The following is an 18,418-nucleotide window of genomic DNA, read 5'->3' as shown; positions in this document are numbered from 1 at the left end:
CCCAACCAGAGGCATCCCAATGCCCAAAAACAGCTAAGGGCTGCGGCCCTACTCAGACCATGCCGCGGCCCACCCTCCTTCCTCAGCACACATCAGTTTCGAAGGGCCGCGGCTCACCAAGAACTATGCCGCGGCCCGACCCCTTCGAACCCAGAAAAACCTCCATTTTTAACTCTCAAACCTCATGCAAACTCACCCAAAACTACCCCAATTCCACAACCCAATTATCCAAAAGCTTCCCACAAGATTCCAACAACACAACCCAGCTGAAACCTAGACTAGAAACCCATCAAAAACCCACTTCAATCACTGAAACTTTCTAACTCAAGAACTCAAAACCCAGCCATGGAAACACTATAACTCAACCTTTAAAACTTAAATTAGAGCTTACCTCAGCTGCAAAACCAATCCTCCAAGAGTTTTCTGGCCTAACTTCCAAGGTTCCAACCTCAATTTAATCTTCAAATCCAAAAACCCAAAACCTCTTAGAACACACTCAAAAACACAGAATTTCAACCACAGAAAATGGAATTCAATGCTTACCTCAACCTTGATTAAGTTCCTTTGATAATCCTTGAGCTAATCCTCTAAACTCCAGCTTCAATTCTTAGAATTCCAGCCAAGACCTCTAAGTTTCTGTGTTTTTCTTTGGGAGAGAAAGGAAGAGAGGGTCGGTTTGCTATATTCCACAATTTTCTAAAATCTTCTTAAGTCTAACCTTAAGCAATCAAGTTAATCCCAAGGCTCGGGGTACCGGAAACGTCCCCGAGGGCAAAATAGTAAAATTCCCCAATACTCCCACCTAGACTTCCTAACCTCGAATATATCTCCAATTATTTATTTTCATAACCCGATAATATAAATAACCACCTAATACCTTAAATACCCCTTGACTTGTCCAAAGTCAAATATTAAGCCCCGTTGTGACTTTCCCGCTATCTAGCTCCCTAAGATCGCTTCAAGTCGCCTACTGCAGATTTACCCACATAATAATGTGGTTCTCACAAGTATAACATTTAATCACATTTATATTCATATAATCATACAAGCATGCTTATCATGTAATCATGCATTAAATCAATAAATTCACACATAAACCAGTTATGCCCTCCCGGCACGCTAATCAAGGCCCTTAAGCCATATTAGTGATTTTGGGTCGTTACAGTGTTAATTATGATTAACGAGCCATTAAGGCTATAGAAGCTTACCAAAAACAGAGTCTCACTTCCCTTCTCTCCCGATGGTTTTTCTCCTCCATTTCTCTTTGAATTTTCAAGCTCTTTTTGAGGAACCAAGATGTGATGAGATAGGGTTATGCTCTACCATTGAAGAGGGTGTGTTGCTGAGATTGAGGTGAGTTTTTAGCCATTAGAACTCTTGTTTTTGCTCTGTTTTCCTAGTTGAGTTTCAGCTGGTTTGTGAGTTGGAAAGTTGAGTTTCAATGGATGTTTTTGGCTAGGGTTCTTGGGGTTGTGGTGCCTAGGACATGTGGGGATGATTTTTGGGTTCATTTGGGACTTAATTTGATGTTTGGAAGCTTTTGGTTTGGGTTAGAAATGGTGGAATCGAAGAAAGAAGTTGTTGGGAATTTTCAGGCTGAAGGTAGCGCTACAGCACCCAGTGGGGGGCGCTACAGCGCTACCTGAAGAGGTGCTGGGGAGGTTTGGTTCTATCTTGAGCACTGGGGAGCTAGGGGGTAGCGCTACAGCGCTACCCTATTTCTTCTGAACCCCGTTTTGAGTGTTTTTAAGGGTTTTTGGCTCGGGGTTTCAATCCTTAAGGCCCAGGATCGAATCTACTCACCGTGTGGGTACATTTTGGGGTCCCGAGAGTGGGGTTTAGATCAAGACCCTATTATTGTTGATTTTCATTCATCGGATATTTTATTTGGTTATGACTAGGTGACCGTTAAGGGATTAAAGGACCGATTGTTCTCAAGGGTCATTCTTGTTCTAATTCTCGCTCGAACTAGAGGTAAGAAAACTGCACCCTGTGTATATGTGACATGCATAGTTATTCTTGATGCATGATGGATGTCTAAATGTGATGCATGTAATGCACAAGAAACATGTGATTAGGGCATGCCGTGAATATTGGATATGAGATTGGTCAAAGCTTGAGTCTCTGTGTTTATGCATAATCCTAATTGTGCTAGCAATTGTTAAGTAAGCATGTTGAATGCCCTGTATTTAGATATTTGACATATGATATATGTTTGGTAGCATTGCTTACTTGTGTATGGCACTGATTAGTCAGGGTCGGCACTGGTCGCGTATTACGGACCTAAGAGCCGAGAACGGCATAAGCGTCATGAACGTAGGGCTGATAAAATATTAGATCTAATCAATATCAACGTTGAATGACTCTAGGAGCATTAATGCTGGACCGGCCCTACGGTCGATGAAACTTATAAGTGCTTGACTAGTCTAGGACTAGTTACTCAGAGCCAAGGCCAAAGGCCTAGGTGACGGTTTGTCACGTGGCTAGGGAGCGGAATCACATGGTTGTGACTCTATGGTCATGCGATAGGTTATATTGGTGCCTAGTTCATCGAGCACCTATCTTGTTCAAGCTAGTGAAATGATCACTTATCTATAAAGCCCCAGTGACCCTATCGTTACATGGCTAAAGGGAACGGAACCCACCTTAGTGACTATTACAACTGTCACTCTTCTATTTAGGGCTATAAGCCCGGTATGGTTACCGAAACCACCAGTGTTAAATCACTTATCTGATTGAGATTGATTTGATAGTCATCCATTCAGGAGGGCATGATTCTTTATCCTGGATACCCATCATTTTGTGAATTTGTTTGCCTGCTTGAATAGGGCTATATTTGCTAGGTGTGTGCCTTATGATTTGATGACTTGTTATTACTGATCTTGAGCATATTAAGTTTTCTTGTTGGGCTTCGGCTCACGGGTGCTATGTGGTGCAAGTAAAGGCAAAAGAAAGTTGGACCATCCTTGAGTTGGAGAGCTTAGGTGACGATGTGTACATATGCGGCTACTCGACCGCCATGGCCGAGGGTTGAAAGAGGAACTAGGGTTAAACCCTGTTTTGCCACTTAGATCGGCCAGTTGTAAATATTTTCTTGTAATAGACTTTTAAATTATTATTTTTTTGGGATCCCAATGTATACAGTTAACGTTCTAATGAAACGTTATATCTTAACCAAAAATTTTAATCCCTAAACTGCTAATCATACTTAGTTACACGATTTTGGCCAAATTACTCGATTAGCGAGTTTAGCACTGTTTATAAGGCACACCGTAACGGTCCCTGGAGTTTAGGGCGTTACAATGTTGGTGATTTTTGTGAGAAGAATCTGAGTAGTGAGGGTTCTAGTAAGAGGAAGTACGTGAAGAATAAATCTAAGGGGAGGGTTTCTTTTTTATTTTTATTTTTTGTATGTGTTTTGTGTGATTTTAAGGGTATCTAATTGGTTTCTTTTTTTTAGGTTTTTTTATTGTTCGCAATTTTGTTAAATTTTTTAGTTATTGGTTACATTTTGGTATCTTATTTTTAGGGTCAGTTTGATTTTGATTTTGTTTTTCTTTTTTTATTAAATTTTTGGTTATCTAGTTGGTATCTTTTTTAGGGGTTTTGAATGAGTTAGTTGTTCTTTTATGTTAGAGTTTATGTATTTGGTTACTTTTTTGTGTCATTTTTTTGGGGGGGTTTCAAAATGGTTTATGTTGTATTGTATGTTTTAGAATCTGTTTGGTTTCCATTTTTTAGATTGAGTTTCATGTTTGTGTTTTTTCTACTTGTTTTATTTAATTTACTTTTTCAGGAATGGGAGTTTTATTTCAAGCCTGAAAATAGCGTTCTTGGTAGTCATTTTCTATCCTTCTTCAGAGATATTATGCATTGCTACTATAAAGTCTAAGTTGACTAGTGAACAACTTAGTCTGTTTAGTGGTACATGTTTTGGCCACTTTTTAGAGATGAAGTTGATGGCAATGCATGCTCAGTTGATTCACTGTGTTTTGATTGAAGTACATACCCCATGCATGAGGTTTGGGAAGGTTGCTTGTGCTGCTTTTACAATACTTTCATGTCTATCTGAAATGATTCATTGGACTTGTCTTTCACCATAGGATTCTTTTATTTTGTGGAAGAACCAGTGTCATGATTCATCATTTTCAGAGTCTACAACAGCTTAGGCAATTGGGAATATATATATATATATTGGCGTTTTTGGCACTAGCAAATAGTAATGTTCCTCCATGTGAGTTTTTTAAGAAAGTTCCATCAGTGACAAGTATTGGAGTACAATGTTGCCAACCTTTGATTGAAGCCCCTACAGCGAAGAAAAGATACTTGAACCGCCTATCTTCATATGTGACAAGGTCTACTACTGTTCCTATTATAAAAGTAAGCAAAGAGTATAATATTATATAGTTATTTAGCTAAAAGTTTCTGTAGGTAATTTAGAGTAGTTTAAAGTAAGTAATACATGGGTTGCATTTTTGCATCATGTATAAAATTGCTGGTATTTCACTATATAAATCTTGTGGGCAGCATCTAACATGCTTTATAACTTTCTCTCTAGCTCTCCACGCTTTTTGATAAGAAATTAAGACGCTATAATCCTCTACCATGTCATCAACAATTTCATTGTGTGTGTAGTTTCTTTTTGGGTTTCTGAATTTTGTTTTTATGACACTCCCAACTAGATTGCTTGTAGCTTGAGGATGATCTTTAGAAGTAATGTTTTTATGAGCATGTATGCGTATTCTTTATTTTTATAATCATGAACATTATTGTTTTGCCATGTTTTGATGCCAAAAAGCCCCATTTGCAATTGTCATCCACACTAGCTAGTTTGTAATCAAGAGATGATGATCTTTTTTCCTTAAAAGGTTTTTTTTTTTTTATTGAGTAAAGGCTAATGGCAGTTTTTAGCGTTTCTTTGTTGCTGAAAACTTATCCAACAACTATCACATCAACTTTAGGATAAGAAATAACTTTTGTATTATTTTCCCAGCTTGTGGCAACTGCTTCTTTAGCTTGTTCAAGTATGAAATCTTCTATGGATTGTGCATATTATGTCTGGGGTAGGCAACTTTTCAATCATTTCCATGTATGATTCAAAGCAATGCAATGTAATGGGTGTGTGTCTTTAATTGTAGATGCTTCCTTTTCTACAGAACTTACCATTAGAGGGTAAGTAGTCTCATCATCATTTTTCTTTCTGATTTGTTCATAGAATTTGCACCCACTATCGTCTTTGATCTTCATAGGTGGGATTCCTTCTTTAATTTGAAATTGGACATCAATGTCAAAATTGAGCCTATTCAAAATCCAAAGCAACACAAATTTTTTGCACAATATTTTCATAGGAACAAATTCTTGGTATTAATATTTCGACCACTTCATATTCTGTGTAGTAGCTCCTTGATCGGTAAAATATGATGTGCAAGTATACATAATCGATTCAAGTAATAAAATAGTAAGTAAAGTATCGTTCCCACAAGGAATATCAACCAATTACCAATAATTGCTTTTGAATTTCTATTTGGCGGTCGAAAATAGAGTGATTTTTAAACTAAGACTTAAAATTGAAATAAAATTTGTATTAATAAAGATTGATTCAAGAATTTAAAAACCTAGGGTATTAACTTCATCAACTTTTCAACCTGTTAATCTTACTAATCAACGATTATAATTCTTCAATTTCTATCCTAATAGCGGGTTAATTAAAACAATCCTAATTCTTTTTTAAGATAAAAAGATCTCAACCTATATGCAAACATTCTACAAATCTGTGATAAGTTTTAACATATAACAGGCGTGAAGCATAGAAACCCTAAACGCTACACAAACCCTATAGGTACTATCGTCCTATATGAAATTTATGTCTATATAATTATAGAATATTTAACTCTCCCCTCTCGAATCTCAAATCAAAATCATACATCATGTAAATAGTGATCAATTATCCACACACATTAAGCACAAATCACATTGATAAAGGATTGAAGAATAAGAAATTATATAAACTTCATAGAAAATTAACAAATATCCAAGTGACTACATTAAACCCTAGAACAAATGTTTAGTTCATATCAGCCATGACTAAAATCATAAAACAATTGTTCAGAAACATAAAAATAAACTACTAAAAACTAAGAGAAATGTGAAGAAAAATAGATCAATAATGTTGAACAATTGCTAATCCTGAATCCAAGAAGTCTCTGAAAACTCCTCAGTAAAAACCCTAATCCATCTCTTAATTTATAATGTTGTAAACCTAAATAAGATTTTTTTTTTCTCTTCAGGGAGGCGCACCGCAACCCTTAGGAGACCATGCCGCAGCCCGTGTCTTCAAAATGCCCAGGAGATTTGTGCCTCCATCTTCAAGCGTCGCGACCCTTAAACTCCATGCTGCAGCCTATGTGAAAACCCAGATTTTATTTTCTCTCTGCCACTCATCATGCCATGACCCTAAATGGCATGCCGCGACATTAATTCTTGCCAGATTTGGGTAGTTTATGACTTTGCTAAAGTCACGGCCCTTAAGCCCATGCCGCAACTCTAATTTTATTTTTTTCAAAACTTGACCATTTTAAGTCCAACCTTCATCCAAACTTCTTCTAACTCCTCCTTGATGCCAATTTGACTCAAACAACCACAAAAAATTCCATTTTACACCATTTCTACTTCTTTCCACGTTTAGCTCATAATTCATAACACCATCCTACAACAAAGACAAACACGAGCGTAATCTTGCACAAAACAAACATAAAGACTCAAGATTACCACAAAAACACATCCTAAAATGATACTAAAATGGAGTTATCACTCATGTCTATCCATTTTCTGTTGTAAAAAATTATTATTGTTCGTGGATCCATAACCTGTTCAAGTTACAAATAGGAAACCATATCAAAAGTTTATTTTTAGTGAGTGTGGTTCATATTGTACCAATTAGTTGCCTAACTAAGCTTAGTGTTATTTGAGATTTATAATGCAACAAAAGATACTAGTTGGTTTCTTGTATGTTTTAATTATCTGTGTAGTATGTTGCCTAACTAATTTGTTGCTAGTATTTCTTAACAAAAATCAAGTCAATTTTTTATATTCAAATTGGTTTCCTATATAAGTAGCTTGTTAATTCAATTTTATTAAATGAACCAAAACAGTACAATTTGTCTTAAAAAATTTACTAAATTGTATCCTTTTTTATGAATTCATTATATGGCTACGCAATTTAAAGAAACTAAACAGTAAAGCAACCAAACAATAAAATTTAAATTTGGATATAAACTTTAGAATTATTTTGAAACTTATTTTTCATAAAGGTAGAAAAATCAAGATTATATTTTATAAACCAATTGGTTTCTTGTATAGGTAGATTTTTGTTTTAAGTATACTAATGCAACCGAACGGTACACTTTGTATTCCAAAATTTACTAAATTGTCTCCTTTTATGATTTGGTTATTGTTGACGCGGTTCTTCGGCAACAGATAATTAATAGAATAATGAGTGGGATTAGTGCGGAATAATGAACCGTAATAGATGAATGATCTCAACGCAAAATGATAACACGAATACTTTTTTAGGTGGTTCAAAGGTTAAAATCATTCTAGTCCACCAGCCAATATTATTGATATCTCTCTGATATTCTTTACAGGGTATTTCCTTGCAAATTAGAATCCAACCCCTTGCAACTCCCAGGGTCTCCACATTTATAGGGAGAGGGCACCTAGGGGTTGGCAAGGGAGGTCATCCCGTGACCTTCTTACCTATCATGTCACTTCTGTGACATTCATGATTAATTCCTAAAACCTGACAATGAAGTGTGGTCTAATCAATAGGTAAGGGGGATAATGGGCCGCACAGCCCAACCTAGTCGTGGGTGCTTGAACACGCACGTTTATGCTACGTGTTCTAGAATTCAGGGATGGATCAGACACGTGATGTCTGATATATGCACGTTTACATTGCGTGGTTGAATTTATAAAAGTTCAGAGGTGCCAACCCAAGCTCGTACCCCGAGCTTGACGTAGCCTTAGCCTGTGGTGCCCATACTTCTAACTGGACTCCTTAGTAATCTCGTTAAGCCTTTGGTTACCTCGAGCTAAAGAGGTAGGATCTTGTAACAACAGCTTCGGGTACATGGCATCCACGTGGCTGATATAACTATGCCATTTCTCAGCTCGCTAATAGCCCGTGGATAATTAGGGCGTACATTTGCCCCCCAAGCCCCTGCTCGTGGCACATGACGTCTCTTGGGGCCACAGTGGGGGCTTTTAGGCTTCTTTGTGGACTTTTCACATTCCACCCATTACGCTGGTATCGAATACGTGGAGCATCGTGGTTGGTGACAGTCCGTATCCCGAGAACCGCATTAAATGGCCTAGCCTATCTTCGGCCGTCGTTTCATCTTTCGAGTAGTGATCCTCGTATCCTACATCAAGGCGATCGAATGGCCCTCATCCTTTGGCCTTTTACGTATATGAAAGGGCTGGCCACCCTTTCCATGGGCTACCCTCTCATTTGAAAATTTTCTCATTTTCTTCTTTCTTCTCAGTCTCAAAATCCTTCTTTTCTTCCGGTCACTGTTCCCAGCGTCCTAGAAGTTCAGACACGATAGCTCCTTCGAGACTCCAGTACCAGCGATCTCAACAGGATTTCAACCCAGACGACCCTTTCAACCTCTTCACAGCAAAACATTTATGTAATTCATCCGTTGGTGCATGTTTTAAATGTTTTCCTTCACTGTTGCTTAGGTAAACTTTCTCTTTAATCGCATGCGGTAGGTTGCTTGTTTTTTGCTGGTATTTTTTGCATAGGTTTTTATCCTAGGGGTGTCGACCGTAGGAAAAAAACCACTTAGGAGCATGACTCATAGGATACAATTTCTGGGGTGATTTTCTAGATAAAATTTGTATGCCTATTTGGAATAACCAGTTCTTAGGGTGCAAAAACCGAGACGCTTAGGGGACACGCTTCACAGGTGGTTTTTGTCTACTGTTGCCTACTGAAACTTTCCTTCCAAGGCAAACTTTTACCCTGACCCTCCTGACACGGATTCCGAGTAATCGGGGACCCGTTCGGAGCACAGGTGCGTGTTCATAGAATCGCGTGGTCTCACTCACCACGGGTTGAGATTACCTCAACTCGTGTAAAGAAAAAACCTCGCGCTAGATTATTTCTTATGCTTAGGTCACCCTTTCTAAATTTTCTTCTTTTTTAGTTAGGCAACCAAATGGGACCAAAGAAGAGCGCACCCAAGAAGAGTGCTGGCGGCTCGTCTTCCCAGCAAACCAACAAAGGAAAGGAGGTGGCCATGGACTCCCCGATCCCCGACTTCGGTCCAACTGTGGAGAAGGAGGTCAAGGTGAGGCCCAACGCTTTTTTAGAGGCCGAGAGGATCGCCTCGAAGGTCACCACCCAGGAGAAAGTGAATAAAATCTTGCTTTCCCATAACATTGAGATAGGGAGGGGCGCCCTGGACGCCTGAACTCCTCTTGAAGGCGAGCGGAGCTGCGCGCCACTCGATGAGGAGTACGCCACCTGGAGCGACGAGCATCTCAAGGCCGGGGCCTTCCTCCCACTGGACCAGTACTTTGCGGATTTTTTAAATTATGTGAAGCTGGCTCCCTTCCAGCTCCCCCTAACTCATATCGTCTATTAGCGGGGTTGAAGTATCTATTCCTGAAGCAGGAATGGGAGGTCCCCACGCCGGCGGACATCCTCTACTTCTTCTGCCTCAAAGCCATCCCGGAGCAGCGGGGGCGAGGCAACGGGTTCTACTACCTGACCCGTTTTCCAAATTCGGCTGCGGTCATCGAGCTGCCCAGCCACCCCAATGACTTTAAGGACCAGTTCTTTATGTCAAAGGAGTTTCGCAACTACGAGCACCATTATTTCAACCGTCCTCGTAAGTACCTCCTACTCTCAACTCGTAAGTTGACTGCCGATTAGCCTCTTTTTATTCGTTTCTGACTTAGAAACTATCATGCAGCTATTATTGTGAGGACGGCTGATTAGCAAGTTTTAGACTTGTTTTAGTGTGTCTACTTAGGAAGTATTTTAGAGGTTTAGGATTGTTTTGTTCTATTTTACGCTTGTTTTGTGTTGTTTTTGTTTATTTTCAGGTTTTGAAGGATTGGGATGATTTAGAATGAAAAAGATGCCAAAAAGCACAAAAATTCGTAAAGCTGTCAAAAATGTCTTTTCTGAGAGAGTAGAGCGACCTCGCTACTGTAGAGCGCGACCGCGCTAGGTTGCTGGAAATTGAAATTCGGCAGATTTTTAAATGAAGGGCATTTTGGTCCATTCACAAGGGCTATTTTAGGGTAACGAGTTCTTATGCGATTTTTGAAGAGGAAAAACGTGAATTAGAGGGAGAGACAGAAAGAAAGGGAGGAAAGACAAGAGAAGACAGACTTTGGAGCAAGCGTGGGCAATCTGTGACAATTCCCCATCTAGTTTCATTCTCTTTTTCTTTGATTTCCTATGTTATTTTTTATGTTTAGTTTGATTATGGATTTGAATATTGAGATTATGAACTGAACTCCTATTTAGGGATTTGATGGATATTGACTGAGATTATTCCATGGATTAATGCTATTTGATTATTCCTTTTTCCTTGTTTATGTGATTTGTTCATTTTTGTGCTCAATACATGTTTGAGATTGATCACCTTAAGCATGATTCATGATCCTAATATGAAATCTGAAAAGTGAATATTAGGAATGCTCTAAATGAATAAACATAGGTTTTGATGTGAAACGAAAGTATTCGCATAGCTTATGTGACTTTTTAGATTATTGCTTAATGCGAATTGTTTGTTGTACTATCTCAGAGATGCAATAGTTGACAATGCAATTTAGTACCTTTATGATCTGAAAAGAGTTTAGGTGATTTTATAATCTGTCATCACATAGGAGGAAGAAGAATAGTTGACTAGTATTAACAATTGGGTAATCAAAGCAATTGAAATCATATTCCTAATTTTACATCCATTGTTAAACCCATTTTAATTGTTGTTTTGCTTGTTTTGTTTTCTGCATTATTATTTAAACACCAAATTTTATTGTTGCCAAATAGAAATATAGATCCAATTTTGTTAGTACTTAGCTGCAATTCCCTTGGGTTTGACCTCACCTGTGTGAGTACTACTTGTATGATACGTGCACTTGCGTGTATTAAAATTATAGCAACAAGTTTTTGGCGCTGTTGCCGGGGAATTGTTTAGTTAATATTACGTTAATTGGATTAAATTCTAATTTGGTTTTCTTTTCACTTTTTGCTAACTTGTTTGTGTCAAATTCTTCTTATCTCATCTCAGGTACCATTGGTTTATGTGACGTCAAGGACCAGCTGTAAGAGTGCCTGTTGATCCTGAGATAGAGAAGACTTGCCGGCAGAACAGAAGAAACAAAAGGTTGGAAAGAGTTGTACACAGGATTGAGCAAGAGGAAGTTATGGCCAACTACGGTAATAATGGGGGTGCCATAGAAGACCTAGCTAATGGTCAGAATCCACCCGACCGTAGCCTGAGGGACTATGTGTTGCCAACAATGACAGGGGTCCAGTCTTGTATAAGACCACCCACCGTAGATGCAAAAAATTTTGAAATAAAGCCAGCCATACTTCAGATGGTTCAATCCATAGTCCAGTTTGGGGGACTACCCACTGAAGACCCAAACATGCATCTCTCTAACTTCATGGAGCTCTGTCAGACATTTAAGATGAATGGAGTTAGTGATGATGCTATCAGACTTAGATTGTTCCCATTTTCTCTGAGGGAGTGAGCTAAGAGTTGGTTGGTATCTTTGCCACCTAACTCAATCAATACATGGAATGATCTAGCACTAAAGTTCCTCTCCAAGTTTTTCCCTCCAGCTAAAGCAGCTAAGTTGAGAGGAGAGATCAATAATTTTTCTCAGTTGGATAATGAGTCTCTTTATGAAGCTTGGGAGAGATTCAAAGAATTGATAAGAAAGTGCCCGCATCACGGAATAGAGAAATGGATGCTAGTCCATAATTTTTATAATGGGCTGTGTGGTACTACTCGCACACTCATTGATGCAGCAGCTGGTGGTGCGTTTATGAGAAAAAGCGCCAATGAGGCATATGACTTGTTGGAAGAAATGGCCATGAATAATCAGCAGTGGCCAAGTGAAAGAAGCTCTTCAAGGAAAGTGGCCGGTATGTATGAAGTGGATGCAATTTCGAAATTGACCGCTCAAGTTGAGGCCTTGACTAAGCAATTGCAAGGCAATGTAATAACAACTCCAGTGCAACAGGCCCAGACTCTGTGTGAAATATGTGGGGGCCCTCATGCCTATGAACAGTGTCAGTATGCTGATGTAAACAACATGCCTATGGAGCAAGCTCAGGCTATTGGGAATTTTCCTCGACAGAGCAACAATAACCCTTACTCCAATTCTTTTAATCAAGGGTGGAGGAATCATCCCAACTTTTCTTGGAAGAATGATCAGCAAGGCCAATCTTCAAACCAACAACAGTCATTCCAACAACAGCCACAGGGGTTCTTTCAGCCGAGATTTAGGCAGCAGCAACAACCCCAATCGCCCATTCATCATCAGCAACAACAAAATTTTGGTGGAAATTCTAATGCTCAGTCAGATGTGTTAAACCAATTCATGGTTGAAACTCGATCTTCTATTAGAAATTTGGAGACCCAAATGGGACAATTGGCTACTCTCATGGCTAATCGTGCCCAAGGTAACTTGCCTAGCACCACTGACGTCAATCCGAAAGAGAATTACAAGGCAATCACGTTAAGAAGTGGGAAGAATTATGAGGGACCAAGTGAGAAGCAGCCAGATGAAGAAGTGGGTCAGGATCAACAGGCACAGGCACCGACACAAGAGGAAAAGAAGCACAGTGAGAAGAAAGCTACTGAAGGCATACCAGCAAAAGAAGCTTCGCCACCAATCAGTATTGAGCATCACATAAAGATTCCCTACCCCCAAAGGCTCTGTAAGAACAACATGGACAAGCAGTTTACTAAATTCCTGAAAGTATTCAAGAAACTACACATCAACATTCCATTTGCGGAGGCCTTAGAGCAAATGCCGAGCTATGTCAAGTTCATGAAGGACATCTTGTCCAAGAAAAGGAAGATGGAGGACTTTGAAACTGTGGCATTGACGGAAGAGTGTAGTGCTATACTGCAAAAGAAGCTCCCCCCTAAACTGAGAGATCCTGGGAGTTTCACAATACCGTGCACTATTGGGAGAATAGAGGGAATAAATGCTCTTTGTGATTTGGGGGTCAGTATCAACCTGATGCCATTGTCAGTTTTCAAGAGATTGCAACTTGGTGAAGCCAAGCCCACAACTGTAACTTTGCAACTAGCTGATCGTTCGTTGGCACATCCAAGAGGGGTAATTGAAGATGTCCTTGTCAAAGTAGACAAGTTTATTTTTCCTGCCGATTTCATAGTTCTTGACATGGAAGAGGATAGCAATGTTCCCATTATTCTTGGGAGACCCTTCTTGGCAACAGGCCAAGCGCTCATAGATGTTCAAAAGGGTGAGTTGAAGTTGAGAGTGCAAGGGGAAGAAGTTGTATTCAATGTGCTCAAGGCCATGACCTATCCAGAAGCTAGTGACAATTGCTTTTCGGTGGATGTAATGGGTAATTTAGTGGAAGAGAGAAAACTGATAAATGATCCTCTTGAGTTAAGTTTGGTTGAAGATGAGCTTAGTGATCAAGATGGAAAGGAAGCTATGGAGTACGCAAAATGGCTTAATTCTTATGGGCCATTGAAGAGGAAATACTTTGAAGAGCTTGGGGCAGTACCAAAAAGGTCATTGCCCTCAGTTGAGAAACCCCCAGAGTTAGAACTGAAGGTACTTCCCAACCATCTGAGGTATGAGTTTTTGGGTGAAAACAAGACACTTCCGGTTATAGTTTTAGCTTCACTTTCTGATATGGAGATTGAAAAATTGTTGAGAATTTTGAGAGAGCACATGAAGGCCATTGGGTGGACTTTGGCAGACATCAAGGGGATCAGCCCCTCTACTGTTATGCATCGGATTTTAATGGAGGACGGAGTCAAACCAACCATAGATGCCCAAAGAAGACTCAATCCGCCAATGAAGGAAATTGTGAGAAAGGAAGTGGTGAAGTGGTTAGATGCAGGGGTGGCTTACCCAATTTCTGACAGTGAGTGGGTGAGTCCAGTTCAGGTAGTACCTAAAAAGGGGGGGATGACGGTAGTGAAGAATGAGAAGAATGAGTTAATTCCAACAAGAACTGTTACTGGTTGGAGAATATGCATTGACTACCGCAAGCTCAACATGGCAACAAGGAAAGACCATTTTCCCCTTCCATTCATTGATCAGATGTTAAACAGACTGGCAGGAAAGGAGTATTATTGCTTTTTGGATGGTTACTCCGGGTATCATCAAATAGTCATTGCACCAGAGGACCAAGAGAAAACGACATTTACATGTCCTTATGGCACATTCGCTTTCCGACGAATGCCATTTGGGCTATGTAACGCACCAGCAACTTTCCAACGGTGTATGATGGCTAGAAATTTTCATGGATGATTTCTCAGTGTTTGGCTCATCGTTTGATCATTGTTTGAGGAACTTGGAGCTGGTATTGATTCGATGTGAAGAATCCAATTTGGTGCTTAATTGGGAGAAGTGCCATTTCATGGTTAGAGAGGGGATTGTTTTGGGACACAAGATCTCACAGGAAGGCCTTGAGGTAGACAGAACCAAGGTGTCTACTATTGAGAATTTTCCCCCTCCAGTTTCGATAAAGGGGATTCGTATTTTTTTGGGTCATGCTGGTTTCTACAGACGGTTTATAAAGGATTTCTCAAAGATCTCCAAGCCATTGTCTAGTTTGCTTGTTAATGGAGTGCCCTTTGAGTTTGGAAAGGAGTGTATGGAGGCTTTTCAAACTCTTAAGGAAAAATTGATTTCGGCACCTATAGTCATTGCACCGAATTGGGAGCTTCCGTTCGAGTTGATGTGTGATGCAAGTGATTATGCTGTCGGGGCTGTGTTGGGTCAACGAGTTGACAAGGTTTTTCGCACCATCTACTATGCTAGTAGGACCTTGAATGATGCTCAGTTGAATTATGCTACTACTGAAAAGGAGATGCTGGCCATCGTCTTCGCTTGTGACAAGCTCAGGCCATATTTAATCGGGAATAAGGTTAACGGCCAAGTCAGTAACCCTTGGGGGTCAATATGAAACCTTGGCGGGGCTTCCCCCAAGTGAAAAAGATTATCGCCAGCTCGTGCCTGACGAGATGATGCTGGCATGTAAGTTAATCTTCCCTGGCCAGACTCTGGCCTTGAGGAGGCCGCGGGCCATCCCCGCTGCTCGCGAGATGCCCCCCATCCCCGCTGCTCGCGAGATGCCGCCAATCCCCGAGGAGGATGTCACGGACGAGGAGGACGAGGTGCCCCTTGTGCGACGGAAGCAGGCTCTGGAGGTCGCCCAGGAAGTTAATGCGGTGAGGATCCAGCCCAGAGCAACAGCCGGCTCCTCTGGTCAAGGTAACCCTTACTTATTTAGGGACTTAGACAGGGCTGCCGCAGACCTAAGGCTTGCTAAGTTTAACCCCAGCCAACTTGTTCGCCGCCACCGAACGAACCTAGACCGCAACGTCACCTTACTCCTGTGTGTTGATCAGCTCATGTTGCGTAATGACATGGGCCGCCCTAGGGGAACTGTAGTAGTAGTCAACACCCTAGCCTTTAGGTCGGCCTACTTTGAGGAGTATGGGACCAATCTTAGGTCGTGGCCCTCCCTTTTGGAGGGTGCAATAGCTCCAGGTATTAGGCAGTACGTAGAGGAGTCTAGCCCTGAGGCAGATCCAGATCCAGAACCTCTTCTCACCCACGAGGTCATTACCTTAGCCTCTCCTATAGAAGCTCTGGGGCCAGAGGTCGTGACAATAGATTCCTCCTCTAGCTCGGAGGGTAAGACCTTTCTCTATATACTAGCCCTCTTTTTTTTTTGTGATCAAAGTATTTTTACATGTATACTTAATACTTTGTTGTCTTTGTTTCAGCCGATGAGATGTCGCAGGCCGAGGATGACAACTTGCGAGCCATGTTCCAAGGGGGAAATCCTCCCTCTGGGCCCTTGGTGAAGAAGCTTCGGATGATGAAGAAGGCTACTGGGACATCCTCCAAGTCCCCGGCTAAGGGGAAAAACCCAGGCCCCTCTACCACTGAAAAGGTACCTCCACCCCCTCCTACTGCAGAGAAGATGGCTCCTCCTCCCCCGCGACCTCCTGTTTCTACTCGGGAAAATGAGGCGTCAACTGGGGCCTTGGCAACCCCAGCTCCCTTGGTGCGCATCCCAGTCAACACCCAGGCCTTAGAGAAAATCCCTGAGGTCTTTCGGGGGACGGTCTACGAAACTGCAAGCTACACAGTGGACCACTATTACAACGCCACCCCGAGGGACCTGCGGGAGATCAAGACGAGGAGTCCTGAGAACGTGAGGGAGTCTTCAATGGGAATGACCCTCATGGTAAGCAAGCTCTATCATTTGTTTCTTTTCATTTGCTTTATTTCTAAGGCACCTGCCTTACACATTTTTTCTTTCTTGCAGGCGGTTTTGGCTCTTCACCGGAGCATATCCCGATCCAGGGCCAGGCTCGAGGAGATGAGGAACGAGCATCATACTGCCCTGTCCGCCCTTGCGTCTGCCCGGAAACAGGAGCAGGACGGCAAAGATGCCCTGGCGATCGTGCAGGCTGAGCTGGACGCATCTCGACCTAAGCTGCTGGAGGCCGAGTCCACCAAGGTCTCCCTGGCCGCCGCGAAGGTGGAACTTGAAGAAGCTAAGGTCGCCCTTGTGGCGGAGAAGGCGACCTCCAGCACCTCCATGGAGACCATGTTGTACCATTGCTGGGCCTTTAACCTGGATGGTGACTTTTCCTTCTTGGGGACGGAAGCGTGGGAGTCCCTCCTGGGGAAGTTCAAAGCTCGCCTCCAACAAGAGGCGCCCTCTGAGACCGGAGAAACTCCGACCGCAACCGAGCTGGACGGCGAGGGGGTGACTTCAACAGAGCGGCCAGGCGAATTTTCTCCTTCTCCTTTATCATTTATTTATTTTTTGTAACTTTATGTTATGAGGTTTTTTAACCTCGAGACAATTGATTTCTTCAACTTTATTTTAATTGATTTACACATATTTGCCTCTATCTTACTTCTCTTCTATTCATTTGGTAATAATCTTAGTTTCTGTTGGTGTTGTGATTGTCATCTTATGCTTTTCTAAGAAAAACATCTGTTAACAAACTTGAACCAACTTCTAAGAGTTAAGTCCTGGTTGTATCTAGGGCATTAATTTGAAAACTTAGTTCGCATCAATCCTTTATCGGTATCTCGTGCTTTTTAAGAAAAACATCGATTCAACCAATTTGAACTAACTTCTAAGTTTTAGGACCTGGTTATATCCAGGACGTTAATTTGAAAACTTAGTTTGCGTCAATCCTTTATCAATATCTCGTGCTTTTTGAGAAAAACATCGATCAATCAATTTGAACTAACTTCTAAGTTTTAGGATCTGGTTATATCCAGGACGTTAATTTGAAAACTTAGTTTGCGTCAATCCTTTATCAATATCTCGTGCTTTTTGAGAAAAACATCGATCAATCGATTTGAACTAACTTCTAAGTTTTAGGGCCTGGTTATATTTAGGACGTTAATTTGAAAACTTAGTTCGCGTCTGTAACGTCCTACGTTTTCAGGTACCTTTAAACGACTCGGGTCAGGATTTTTCCCCCGGGTTAAGAATATTATTTTAAATAATATTATATTTTGTTTGTAAGTATTCCATGAGTTATTACTAGCCAAAATATGAATTTTGTGATTTTAAAAGTCAAGATAAGACTTTCGGTCCTGGACCGACACAAAAACCCTGATCGGGTAAAAATCTCGGAAAATAAAACGAAAAATCATGGCAATTATATTTTGGGCATAAAATACATTCATAAAAGTTAAAGTTTGGTCAAAAATAATAAACCTAAAAGAAAATGGAAATTTTAAGGCATTTTGTGGTAAATGCCTAATTTTGCCGAAATGGGGAATTTTATTCCATGAATGGACCTTAGGTTAAATTTTATTATGTGATTAATTAAATTAAATGTGAGAGACATTAAATTTAATTAATTAATGTTAAGTTTGGTGATTAAAACTTAATAAGAGTGAAAAAATGTGTCAAAAGCCAATTTGGACTTTTCTTCTTATGAAACCTTTATTAACCTTTATAAAAAATAAAAAATAAATTAATGATCACATATATGGCAAAGGGTGGCCGGCCATGTGCTATTTTAGAGTGGTGTGAACCTAACTTAATAAAGATAAAATTCTCATTTTAAGTAAGTCAAGTCAAGTGGGAGTAAAACACTTGAGTGTTTTTTAGATAAATTAGATACCATAA

General features: G+C 40.5%; 1 non-coding gene across 1 annotated transcript; it reads right to left on the bottom strand.

The window, feature by feature from the left end:
- Positions 1-11,877: 11,877 nt before the first annotated feature.
- Positions 11,878-11,984, bottom strand: LOC133827882 (small nucleolar RNA R71). The gene has a single exon (XR_009890532.1). It is a non-coding gene; the product is annotated as a small nucleolar RNA R71 (small nucleolar RNA).
- Between the last annotated feature and the right edge of the window lie 6,434 nt (positions 11,985-18,418).

Source organism: Humulus lupulus, chromosome 3, assembly GCF_963169125.1.
Source record: "Humulus lupulus chromosome 3, drHumLupu1.1, whole genome shotgun sequence".
NCBI classification, from domain to species: Eukaryota; Viridiplantae; Streptophyta; class Magnoliopsida; order Rosales; family Cannabaceae; genus Humulus; species Humulus lupulus.
This window is presented reverse-complemented; position numbering and strand designations above follow the sequence as displayed.